At 41.2% G+C, this 13,951-nt stretch overlaps 1 protein-coding gene across 1 annotated transcript in view; it reads left to right on the forward strand.

Moving 5' to 3' along the window:
• LOC110529794 (leucine-rich repeat and fibronectin type-III domain-containing protein 2) overlaps window positions 1–13,951 on the forward strand; it is a 159,788-nt gene that overhangs the window by 88,337 nt on the left and 57,500 nt on the right. The window contains exon 4 of the mRNA XM_021612328.2: window positions 5,032–5,132. The gene's annotated coding sequence lies outside the window, so the exon portion shown is untranslated. The remainder of the gene's footprint in view (window positions 1–5,031; window positions 5,133–13,951) is intronic.

Genomic DNA, 13,951 nt, shown 5'->3' on the forward strand with positions numbered 1-13,951 from the left:
ATTTGAAAGTCAAAGGATTTGGCTCTGGATGAGGTGAGAAATACCTAGCAGATGTTCATTTCACAGAACTAAAATCTGGTGTAATTTGGTCAGATGCTCGATTTACGCAGTCTGGCCATGAGAGATTAGGGACAGGTCCAAATGTACAGTGGGGCAAAAAAAGTATTTAGTCAGCCACCAATTGTGCAAGTTCTCCCACTTAAAAAGATGAGAGAGGCCTGTAATTTTCATCATAGGTACACTTTAACTATGACAGACAAAATGAGAAACAAAAATCCAGAAAATCACATTGTAGGATTTTTAATGAATTTTTTTGCAAATTATTGTGGAAAATAAGTATTTGGTCTATAACAAAAGTTTATCTCAATACTTTCTAATATACCCTTTGTTGGCAATGACGGAGGTCAAACGTTTTCTGTAAGTCTTCACAAGGTTCTCACACACTGTTGCTGGTATTTTGGCCCATTCCTCCATGCAGATCTCCTCTAGAGCAGTGATGTTTTGGGGCTGTTGCTGGGCAACACGGACTTTCAACTCCCTCCAAAGATTTTCTATGGGGTTGAGATCTGGAGACTGGCTAGGCCACTCCAGGACCTTGAAATGCTTCTTACGAAGCCACTCCTTCGTTGTGTATGGGATCATTGTCATGCTGAAAGACCCAGCCATGTTTCATCTTCAATGCCCTTGCTGATGGAAGGAGGTTTTCACTCAAAATCTCATGATACATGGCCCCATTCATTCTTTCCTTTACACGGATCAGTCGTCCTGGTCCCTTTGCAGAAAAACAGCCCCAAAGCATGATGTTTCCACCCCCATGCTTCACAGTAGGTATGGTGTTCTTTGGATGCAACTCAGCATTCTTTGTTCTCCAAACACGACGAGTTGAGTTTTTACCAAAAAGTTATATTTTGATTTCATCTGACCATATGACATTCTCCCAATCTTCTTCTGGATCATCCAAATGCTCTCTAGCAAACTTCAGACGGGCCTGGACATGTACTGGCTTAAGCAGGGGGACACGTCTGGCACTGCAGGATTTGAGTCCCTGGCGGCGTAGTGTGTTACTGATGGTAGGCTTTGTTACTTTGGTCCCAGCTCTCTGCAGGTCATTCACTAGGTCCCCCTGTGTCATTCTGGGATTTTTGCTCGCCGTTCTTGTGATCATTTTGACCCCACGGGTGAGATCTTGCGTGGAGCCCCAGATCGAGGGAGATTATCATTGGTCTTGTATGTCTTCCATTTCCTAATAATTGCTACCACAGTTGATTTCTTCAAACCAAGCTGCTTACCTATTGCAGATTCAGTCTTCCCAGCCTGGTGCAGGTCTACAATTTTGTTTCTGGTGTCCTTTGACAGCTCTTTGGTCTTGGCCATAGTGGAGTTTGGAGTGTGACTGTTTGAGGTTGTGGACAGGTGTCTTTTATACTTATACAAGTTCAAACAGGTGCCATTAATACAGGTATCGAGTGGAGGACAGAGGAGCCTCTTAAAGAAGAAGTTACAGGTCTGTGAGAGCCAGAAATCTTGCTTGTTTGTAGGTGACCAAATACTTATTTTCCACCATTATTTGCAAATAAATGCATTAAATATCCTACAATGTGATTTTCTGGATTTTTTTTCTCATTTTGTCTGTCATAGTTGAAGTGTACCTATGATGAAAATTACAGGCCTCTCTAATCTTTTAAAGTGGGAGAACTTGCACAATTGGTGGCTGACTAAATACTTTTTTGCCCCACTGTACGTGTCATTAAAAAAAATGCGCTCCCCTCCCCAACGTTACAAATATTTTCACATTACCCTCCCCTTGTACTTTACAATAAATTGAACACCCTCCCCCTCATAAAATTAAATTAACTCAAACTTATGTCTACGACCACAAATAACAATACATGTAACTACCCTCTGTTTATAAATGTGGATATCGACTTTGCCACTTCAGCATGCTTTTCTGGCACAGTCGATGCCACACAAGGTTACAGGCCAGAAGGTTGTGGGTTCGCTGACCACCACAGACTAGCTCACTCTCCCTGCCTGTTTCATTACAATACGATCAGAGCCAGCTGCAGACAATGCTTAGCTAGGGGAAAATCAGATTTTCAACATTTTGATGCCATATTTATAATTTCATAAAATATATGCAACGAATTTCTGTGCCAATGTTTCTGTACCAATGCACCACGCAACCAATAAACAAAGCATACCAACTTCGGGTACTTCAATATCATGGTTTGTGTTTTCAACACCACAATAAATTGACTTTGTCAGTCTTGACAAACAGAAAATACATCTGTCCCTACCTTGTAGGCTTACCCAGTATCGAAGGCTTTGCTTGTCAATATCTAAATGCTATTAAACTTTTTAGTGTTTTGTAATAGATATAGAATATAGAATAATAATAGAATATAGTGACCAGGATTGCATAATAAAGTTGGGGACTTATTTCCATTGTGGTCCCTATGTTTTACATACAAATATACGTAATTACATAGATACAGACACATTACATAGATACTGACACAGAAATAACCTCCAGATGAATATGAGGGGGAGTTTAAGTACAATTCTTACAAGCTTGTTTGGCTGGAAGCTTATTATTTAGATGTTTGGGGCTGCTGGTGAACCATGATGTGCCGGCATAATCAAAGTAACACTGGACTTGCGCACTTGCCAGGGTCTTTAGGGTATCTCTAGCTAGGTATAGCCTTTTTTTTTAGGGGGAGGGGTTTACTTTCTTAAAACAATAATTGTCCACATTACATTTCAGCTGTCAGAGATTTTTAATTCAAATATTTTGTATAAAGATAAGCATTATATTGTTAGATTATAGGAGTAACTCTGGTAGGCCTGAAACATTCTTCCTCACCTCAAGTTGAACTGTCGGAATCAGTTGGAGCACCTTGGCGCACTGCCTTTGTATCGTAGGCCTGCAGTAACTAAAGCTTAATAATAGCCACACCATACAAAACATTTCTATATTTTTGTAGGGTAATGTCAAAAGTAAGTCAAGCCATAGTTTATAGTGAAAATAGAAGCAGAAGAGCAAATATAAAGCAGGGGAAAAAACGCACTACCCTCCCCTGTGCCGCCCCAAAAACCACATAACCCTCCCCGAAGCAAAAAAAAATAAGTTTGACAACCCTCCTTTATTTTGGACCACCCTTCTTCCCCAGTAAATGTTGATCTGTCCCTTAAGCAGATGTGGCTGCTAAGAGGCTGAGAGATCAAGTTCTCTTCGTGTAAGATTCTGCTTTGCACTTTGTTTATCTTGCACGATGGCCCAGCGCAGAAGCAAAAATAGCTGTGCAAATGTGATGATCTGTCAATCTTATGGAACATTAGCCACTTAATGGGAAAGCAGAATCCTCCTTTCAATATAGGCTAAAGAAAAAAGCGACCATTAGCTTGTGTCGTTAGTCGAAAACTAACTGTGTTCAAAGAATGTTCTGCATATTTATACAGATGGAATTCAAATACTGATAGATGAGTGTGTGTTGATGAGTTTGAGCAGTCAAGGGTTTTAAGGGGTGAATGAATCGAAATCCTCTTATACCTTCGGCTCTTTGTTGCAGTGTATGGCACATTCAAGTGCTAGATGAATAGAGATAGATCATTATGAACATAGGTTAGGCCTGAAATTGATTTGAAGGCTCTATTTATGTTAGAAAGCAAACATTTATTCCCTGAAGTCTTGCAAAAAAAGCAGAAAGCAATCGGTCTTGCACATATCTCCCTATGCAGTTCACATGTTTATGACTCATGTGTCTTTTGAACTGATTTTTTTTGCAAGAATAGGAAACCACACAATAAAATAACATGTAATGTCTCTACCCCATAAAGCCTCATAATCCAGTGCTATCCAATTTATTATAACTTCATCAAGCTCTCAATTTACATAAATGCGGCTCAATCCTTCACCCTAATATCACAGAGCTAATGAGTTTGGCAGGTGCGCTAGGTTGTAATTATATGAAGTAGGTTATTAAACAATTTCTTATCACAATTATTCTCTGTCAGATTGAATTATCTTAAATGTAGTTGAGAGGTCTACACTGCTACAATGGGCTTCACACTATTTAACCATGTTTCTGTCAAAAAAAAAACATTCAGCTGTCTGTCTGGGAGGTGTCTGTGTTTTCTGTCTGTTCAAACTAGTGGAACGCAATTACTTGTGTTATGGCACAGTTTAGGTATCTCTTTGATTCTGCTGTTTTGTTCCTCTTCACTGTATTCAGTAAGACAACTATTTCCTAACATCATCATACTCAGTGTGCATGAGTCATCTTTATTATGTCCCACTTGGGCACTATTTAGATGGCAGACTTGGTAACATGCCACCCTTTGCCACCTATCTTGATTAGAGATTCAGGCTCCAGCTGCAGGAGCAGGAGCAGACTACATTGATATGGATGTGCATTTCATCTATATTCAGTTTGAGCTCCCACACTGTGAGTGAGTGCACCTCATTGTTTTGTTTTTTCATTTTTTATTTATCAGACAGGATTTGCAGACACTGACAGGCTGGGGTCTGCCTGAGGAACCATTCTTACGGTGTGTTAAAGCGTTGTCGCAAAGCTCTCGGAAATCCGCCCAGATACTGGGATTCCCTCCCCTGCATCTCGTAGGCTGTTCCATGGATACGTCTAGAAACAAAATCCCCTTTGCAGGGCATTTGACGGTCATATTCAGATTCAGATTCCACTGGGTTATAAGAGGAATCAGAGTTTTTTTGTAGTAATGCTGCTCTGACAATCTTTATCAAATTCATCAAACACAAAGCAATACATCATAAGGACTTAAGTTGAGGCTGTCTATTGCATTGATGCTCAATAAATAGCTCTTATGCATCCACCAGGACTAGATTTGTATTATTGGAAGGGGCTAATTTGACCACTACTAATTTGACCACTAAATCCATTGGATTTTCAAAATTCCTCTAGCTATTTACAGATGATCTTTGTTTGAGCTGATCGAAGCGTGTTTCCATGTGTAAACTGAGCAGATTGTGTGTGTTGGTGTGTGTGTGCTCTCCAGGTTGGCCATTCCCTCTGGTGTGGTGGGAAGAGGCGTGCAGGCTGTGATTGACGGGCGATGCCCCGTGAGTGAACCTATGGCAGTGACACAACACAATACAGGTAAGTAGCACAGAACACAGCACATGTGTTTGGGAATCCACTCATCTCACACACCTACAGCAGACCCAATACCTAAGAGCCTTAACCTTACTGGTACAAAAACAAAGTTCTCTAGAGGAAAAACAAAGGTTGATAAATCCTTTAAAGGCCTTCGTTTTTGACGGAGAAAGTCTTGGGAAATGAAGGGTTTAGGTGGAACAAGGTGGTATGAGGCTGGACTGATGATGGTTTTGAGTGCTGGCATGGCGATTGTTGAGCAGCGTAAGGCACGTAGAAGCATGCAGGTTTATGATTTCTCTCAGACCAACACCTGAGTGACCTTAAGAGTGGAAGAGAAGCTCCAGAATGCAGCCAGGGCCCTCCAGCAGCCTCCAAAAAACGTGAAGTTGATCATTCCCTGTCGAGAGAGGGGATAATTAAATTCTTGCACTTTTTCTCATACAAAGTATATTTCTGCCAAAGGCCTGCTTCTATCTATGATGTAAACATAGCCTCTTGTGAGCTGCTGTCTGATGAAGAGGAACAGATATATCTAGAAATAAGATTAGATGTTTTGAGTGCATTTGAAATACCCAGCATGCAATACGAATTGTCTTGATCATATGAAGAAGTAACTCTATTGACCATTTAGCCAATTTATTGAAAGCTAGCCAATGGCACAGTTTGACTGGCCTAGCCAGTTACTGTAAATGTCAATTTGTCAGTGAACTATATTTTTTAATCACGTTTTGGCATGATTATATGTCTCAATTCAACTAACTAGCTGCATGCTTAAACAGACATTCAATCATATACTTTGCATTGAAACCCAAATAAAAGCATGTTGATAGAAAGGTGTGTGTTGGCCATGTACAGTACCAGTCATAAGTTTGGACACACCTACTCATTCAAGGGCTTTTCTTCATTTTGATTATTCATCTACATTGTAGAATAATAGTGAAGACATCACAACTAAGAAAAACACATATGGAATCATGTAGTAACCAAAAAAGTGTTAAACAACACATATTTGATATTTGAAATTCTTCAAAGCACCAACCTTTGCCGTGATAACAGATTTGCACACTCTTGGCATTCTCTCAACCAACTTCATAAGGAACGCTTTTCCAACAGTCTTGAAGGAGTTCCCACATATGCTGAGCACTTGTTGGTTGCTTTTCCTTCAATCTGTGGAGGAATCCCAAACCATCTCAATTAGATTGAGGTCGGTGATTGTGGAGGCCAGGTCATTTGATGCAGCACTCCATCACACTCCTTCTTCGTCAAATAGCCCTTACACAACCTGGAGGTTTATTTTGGGTCATTGTCATGTTGAAAAACAAATGATAGTCCCACTAAGTGCAAACCAGATGGGATGGCGTATCGCTGCAGAATGCTGTGGTAGCAATGCTGGTTAAGTGTGCCTTTCATTCTAGATAAATCACAGGCAGTGTCACCAGCAAAGCACCCCCACACTATCAGACCTCCTCCTCCATGCTTCACGGTGGAAACCACGCATGTGGAGATCATTTGTTCACCTACACTGCGTCTGACAAAGCCAAGGCGGTTGATACCAAAGATCTCAAATTTGGACTCATTAGACCAAAGGACAGATTTCCACCGGTCTAATGTCCATTGCTCGTGTTTCTTAGTCCAAGCAAGTCTCTTCTTCTTATTGGTGTCCTTTAGTAGTGGTTTCTTTGTAGTAATTCTAACATGAAGGCCTGATTCACAAAGTCTCCTCTGAACAGTTGATGTTGAGATGTGTCTGTTATTGTACTCTGTGAAGCATTTCTTTGGCCTGCAATTTCTGAGGTGCAGTTAACTCTAACTTATAATCTGCAGTAACTCTGGGTCTTCCTTTCCAGTGGTGGTCCTCAGGAGAGACGGTGTCATCATAGCGCTTGATGGTTTTAGCGACTACACTTGAAGAAACTTTCAAAGTTCTTGAAATGTTCCGTATTGACTGAACATTATGTCTTAAAGTAATGATGGACTGTAGTTTCTCTTTGCTTATTTCAGCTGTTATTTCCATAATATGGACTTGTTTTTTTTACCAAATAGGGCTATCTTCTGTATACCAGCCCTACCTTGTCACAACATCAATAAAAATGTAACAAGGCACACCTGTTAATTGAAATGCATTCCAGGTGACTACGTCATGAAGCCGGTTGAGAGAATGCCAAGTGTCCAAGCTGTCATCAAGGCAAAGGATGCCTACTTTGAAGAATATCAAATATAAAATATATTTTGATTTGTTTAACACTTTTTTTGGTGACTACATGATTTCATATGTGTTATTTCATAGTTGTGATGCCTTCACTATTATTCTACAATGTAGAAAATAGTCAAAATTAAGAAAAGCCCTTGAATGAGTAGGTGTGTCCAAACTTTTGAGTGATACTATGTTAGAAAGTTTTTTTTTTTTTTAAACAACAGCTATATACAGTGGGGCAAAAAAGTATTTAGTCTGCCACCAATTGTGCAAGTTCTCCCACTTAAAAAGATGAGAGAGGCCTGTAATTTTCATCATAGGTACACTTCAACTATGACAGACAAAATGCGAAAAAAAATCCAGAAAATCACATTGTAGGATTTTTAATGAATTTATTTGCAAATTATGGTGGAAAATAAGTATTTGGTCACCTACAAACAAGCAAGATTTCTGGCTCTCACAGACCTGTAACTTCTTCTTTAAGAGGCTCCTCTGTCCTCCACTCGTTACCTGTATTAATGGCACCTGTTTGAACTTGTATAAGTATAAAAGACACCTGTCCACAACCTCAAACAGTCACACTCCAAACTCCACTATGGCCAAGACCAAAGAGCTGTCAAAGGACTCCAGAAACAAAATTGTAGACCTGCACCAGGCTGGGAAGAATGAATCTGCAATAGGTAAGCAGCTTGGTTTGAAGAAATCAACTGTGGGAGCAATTATTAGGAAATGGAAGACATACAAGACCACTGATAATCTCCCTCGATCTGGGGCTCCACGCAAGATCTCACCCCGTGGGGTAAAAATTATCACAAGAACGGAGAGGGGGACCTAGTGAATGACCTGAGCTGGGAGCTGGGACCAAAGTAACAAAGCCTACCATCAGTAACACACTACGCCGCCAGGGACTCAAATCCTGCAGTGCCAGACGTGTCCCCCTGCTTAAGCCAGTACATGTCCAGGTCCATCTGAAGTTTGCTAGAGAGCATTTGGATGATCCAGAAGAAGATTGGGAGAATGTCAAATGGTCAGATGAAACCAAAATATAACTTTTTGGTAAAAACTCAACTCGTCGTGTTTGGAGGACGAAGAATGCTGAGTTGCATCCAAAGAACACCATACCTATTGTGAAGCATGGGGGTGGAAACATCATGAGATTTTGAGTGAAAACCTCCTTCCATCAGCAAGGGCATTGAAGATTAAACATGGCTGGGTCTTTCAGCATGACAATGATCCCAAACACACCGCCCAGGCAACGAAGGAGTGACTTCGTAAGAAGCATTTCAAGGTCCTGGAGTGCCCCAAAACATCACTGCTCTAGAGGAGATCTGCATGGAGGAATGGGCCAAAATACCAGCAACAGTGTGTGAAAACCTTGTGAAGACTTACAGAAAACGTTTGACCTCTTTCATTGCCAACAAATGGTATATAACAAAGTATTGAGATAAACTTTTGTTATTGACCAAATACTTATTTTCCACAATAATTTGCAAATAAATTCATTAGAAATCCTACAATATGATTTTCTGGATTTTTTTTCTCATTTTGTCTGTCATAGTTGAAGTGTACCTATGATGAAAATTACAGGCCTCTCTCATATTTTTAAGTGGGAGAACTTGCACAATTGGTGGCTGACTAAATACTTTTTTGCCCCACTATATGCATATTAGCCAATACATGTGGCATAGCTTGCACTTATAGCATACCTTGTAATACAATATTCTCTAAAAACAGTTGTACAATGTGCTCTGCAGTAAGATAACCAGAGTTTGATTTCTAAACCAGATGAGGTCTCAAATAGCAGCTGCCCAATACCATGGTGGGCCTGCATCATGTTGGATGCATTGGAATATAAGGTATGGAGAATGATAAAGGGCCTGCAGGATTATAGAAACAGCAGTTGGGAAATTAATGTCTGAGTTTCAAATACTAAATGTTCAGTGAATGTGAGTATATTTAGTATATTAACTTTCCTACTAACCTTTTAAAAGTTGACGATCCCAAAATCTTGCCAACCCATTCATTATTCTACTGACTGTGACTGAGTGTGAGACATGTTTTACATAATGTACGTTTCATGCATATACATTCCAACAAAGAACACCGTCACAAACAGTGTTTCACAGAGACAAATAGCAAGTGTGGTGTCTCAGGCAGTATTTGAAGTATCTAAATATAGTTTAACTTGTCAATCAATGTATAACAAGCGTCTAGGAGGGCACAATCTTACAATGTTGCAGTCCATAAATGAGAGCTTCAGGAATGGGCAACTTTGATAGGGGTGGGGCCCACAAAAAAGACAGAAGTCATAATGAGGGGCTGCAGTTGCTCTCAGGCCTGCGTACACACACACACACACACACACACACACACACACACACACTGCGACCAAAACATTTTAGTGACCCCCCTCTTGAAAGAGGAGATCTTTCATTTATTTTCTGTGCAATTCTAAACATTTTGCCATGCAGTGTATAGAAAATGTTGCTATTTTGTAACTAATTTCAAGCAATTCCACAAATGTTGCTATTGGGTGGAGAGAAATGTTTGCAGTTTTGAATATAATATCTGAGTGAGACTGACTAACAAAATCAATGTGGGCCCCTCGGCCGGTAATTCGATCATGATAATAGGTTTAGATACCTGGCTGCTAAATTAACTTAGAAATCTAAAAAATGACATGGGCTAATTGACTGACTATCAGTGACTGACATTTAAAAAAAAGGTGCAATACAAATTGATCTCTGATGGAGACTGTCGAACGGTCATCAATGCATGCTTCAGTATTGCCCCTTCTCTTTAGGAGTATGTGTGTGCCCTGGCCCCATAGGCATATCGAAAGGATCCCACCCTGGTCACCAATGTAGCTGACCGAGAGAGACAAGTCCCTTAGAAGAATGCAGTCTAAATATTGTGTGGTCCAAAGACGAGAACTATCATCTATGGCATAAGCCTGGGCTCCTGACAGGGACTTGTTAAACTAATTCCACATTGAATTTAGTCTTTGAGATGCTCAAAAAAGCATGTGTATCTGTAGTTGGTGTTTCTTCAACTTTAAAATGCACTAGACTGTGTAAGACAAAACCAACAAAGAAAAGACAACAATGCATGTGGTCCCAATGTCTAAATACTGATGGCAGGGCTAGTTCAACCTGCAGCAGGATGGTTCTCCTCACAGGTGAGTGAATCAGTCCATGATTGGTTAATAGCACTGTGTTTGAGCTCTGAGAGCAGGACACATGAGAGTTGAATAGACCACGTGAGACAAAAGTGAGAGACAAGAATGAGTAACATAAATAATCACAGAAAAGGAATGTAGTTTGTGAGCTAGAAAATTATCCTGACAGACTCCAGCTCCAACTATCCTACTCCAACTATTAATGTAGCACTTTACATTTTTCAGTATGAATTAAATGTATGGGTTATGCCCCGATGACTGTATTAGATTTAGACTACATGTCATATAGATTTTTGTTGACTTAAATTATTGCATGGAATTAACAACTCCTTGTCCCGGAATGACATGCTAGCTAGGGATAAAGCTATTTGCTCCGGATCTACTTGTTGCAACTAGCTAGCTCACTAGCAAGCTTGCTAAATCACTACGGTTGCTGTGTTATAAATTGAGGCATTTTATAGCTTGCATTGATGGGATCATGTTTCCATAACTAAATAGATTGGAAAGAGCTAAGAGACTTACATGATAGCAACTTGTCAGACAGAGATCTCTCTTAAGATTTGTCACCAGCTGTCTATATAAGGTGATTGGCAACGTGATCAGCAGAGATATTACCAAATCAAATCTTATTTGTCACATGCACCAAATACAACAGGTATAGAGACCTTACAGTGAAATGCTTAGTTACAAGCCCTAATCAACATTGCAGTTATATATAAAAACTTTAAAAAATATAATAATATAATAAGAAATACAAGTAACAAATAATTCAATAGCGGCAGTAAAATAACAATAGCAAGGCTATATACAGGCCATACCGGTACAGAGTCAAAGTGCGGGGGCACAGGTTAGTTGAGGTAATTGAGGTAATATATACATTTAGGTAGAGTTATCAAAGTGACTATACATAGATAATAACAGAGAATAGCATCAGCGTGAAAAGGGGGGGGGGGGCAATGCAAATAGTCTGCGTAGCCATTTGATTAGATGTTCAGGAGTCTTATGGCTTGGGGGTAAACACTGTTTAGAAGCATCTTGGACCTAGACTTGGCGCTCCGGCACCGCTTGCCATGCGGTAGCAGAGAGAACAGTCTATGAGTAGGGTCGCTGAAGTCTGACAATTTTTAGGGCCTTCCACTGACACCGCCTGGTATAGAGGTCCTGGATGGCAGGAATTTTGGCCCCAGTGATGTATTGGGCCATACACACTACCTTCTGTAGTGCTTTGCAGTCGGAGGCCAAGCAGTTGCCATACCAGTGATGCTCTTGATTAACCTTTTGAGGATCTGAGGACCCATGACAAATCTTTTCCATCTCCTGAGGGGGAATAGGTTTTGTCGTGCCCCCTTCACGACTGTCTTGGTGTGCTTGGACCACGTTAGTTTCTTTTGCGATGTGGACACCAACCAACTTGAAGCTCTCAACCTGCTCAACTACAGTCCTGTCGATGAGAATGGTGGCGTGCTCAGTCCTCCTTTTCCTGTAGTCCACAATCATCTCCTTTGTCTTGATCGCTTTGAGGGAGAGGTTGCTATCTTGGCACCACACGTCTTCCCTACAGGCTGTCTCTTGGTTGTCGGTGATCATCGGCAAACTTAATGATGATGTTGGGGTCGTGCCTGGCCATACATGAGTGAACAGGGAGTACATGAGAGGACTGAGCACGTACCCCTGATGGGCCCCCAGTGTTGAGGATCATCGTGGCGGATGTATTGTTACCTACCCTTACCACCTGGGGATGGCACATCAGGAAGTCCAGGATCCAGTTGCAGAGGGAGGTGTTTTGTCCCAGGGTCCTTAGCTTAGTGATGACCTTTGATGGCACTATGGTGTTGAACACTGAGCTGTAGTCAATGAATAGCACTCTCACATTCCTTTTGTCCAGGTGGGAAAGGGCAGTGTGGAGTGCAATAGAGATTGCATCATCTGTGGATCTATTAGGATCTATTAGGGCAGTTGGTGTGAGCCATGACCAGCATTTCAAAGCACTTAATGGCTACAAACGTGAGTGCTACCAGTCAGTAGTCATTTAGGCAGGTTAGCTTGGTGTTCTTGGGTACAAGGACTATGGTGGTCTGTTTGAAACATGTTGGTATTACAGACTCAGACAGGGAGAGGTTGAAATTGTCAGTGAAGACACAAGCCAATTGGTCAGCGCATGCTCGCAGTACACGTCCTGGTAATCCATCTTGCTCTGTGTCCTTGTGAATGTCGACCTGTTTAAAGGTCTTACTCACATCGGCTGTGGAGAGCGTGATCACACAGTCTTCCGGAACAGCTGATGCTTTCATGCATGTTTCAGTGTTACTTGCCTCGAAGCAAGCATAGAAGTAATTTAGCTCGTCTGGTAGGCTCGTGTCACTGGGCAGCTCTCGGCTGTGCTGTCCTTTGTAGTCTGTAATAGTTTGCAAGACCTGCCACATCCGACGAGCGTCGGAGCCGGTGTCGTATGATTCGATCTTAGTCCTGTATTGACGTTTTGTCTGTTTGGTGGTTCGTCGGAGGGCATAGCGAGATTTCTTATAAGCTTCCAGATTTGAGTCCCGCTCCTTGAAAGTGGCAGCTCTACCCTTTAGCTCAGTGCGGATGTTGTCTGTAATCCATGGCTTCTGGTTGGGGTATGTACATACAGTCACTGTGAGGACAATGTCATCGATGCACTTATTGATGAAGCCAGTGACTGATGTTGTGTACTCCTCAATGCCACTGGAAGAATCCCAGAACTTATTCCAGACTGTGCTAGCGAATCAGTCATGTAGCTTAGCATCTGCTTCATCTGACCACTTTTTTACAGACCAAGTCACTGGTGCTTCCTGCTTTAAAATGTGCTTGTAAGCAGGAATCAGGAGGATAGAATTATGGTCAGATTTTCCAAATGGAGGGCGAGGGAGAGCTTTGTACGCATCTCTGTGTGTGGAGTAAATGTTGACTAGAGTTTTTTTTCCCCTGGATGCACATTTAACATGCTAGTGGAAATTTGGTAGAACGAATTTAAGTTTCCCTGCATTAAATTCCCCGGCCACTAGGAGCGCCGCCTCTGGATGAGTGTTTTCCTGTTTGCTTATACAGCTCATTGAGTGCAGTCTTAGTGCCAGGTTCAGTCTGTGTTGGTATGTGGACAGCTACGAAGAATACAGATGAAAACTCTCTAGGTAGATAGTGTGGTCTAGAGCTTATTATGAGATACTCTACCTTAGGTGAGCAAAACCTTGAGACTTCCTTAGATATCATGCACCAGCTGTCGTTTACAAATATACATAGACTGCCCTTGTCTTACCAGAGGCTGTTGTTCTATCCTGCCAATACAGTGTCAAACTCTGCAGCTGTATGATGTTCATGTCATCGTTCAGCCACGACTCAGTGAAAAACAAGATATTACCGTTTTTAATGTCCCGTTGGTAGTTTAATCTTGCTCGTTGGTCTTCAATTTTATTTTCCAATGATTGC

Source organism: Oncorhynchus mykiss, chromosome 8 (assembly GCF_013265735.2).
Source record: "Oncorhynchus mykiss isolate Arlee chromosome 8, USDA_OmykA_1.1, whole genome shotgun sequence".
Lineage (NCBI taxonomy): Eukaryota > Metazoa > Chordata > Actinopteri > Salmoniformes > Salmonidae > Oncorhynchus > Oncorhynchus mykiss.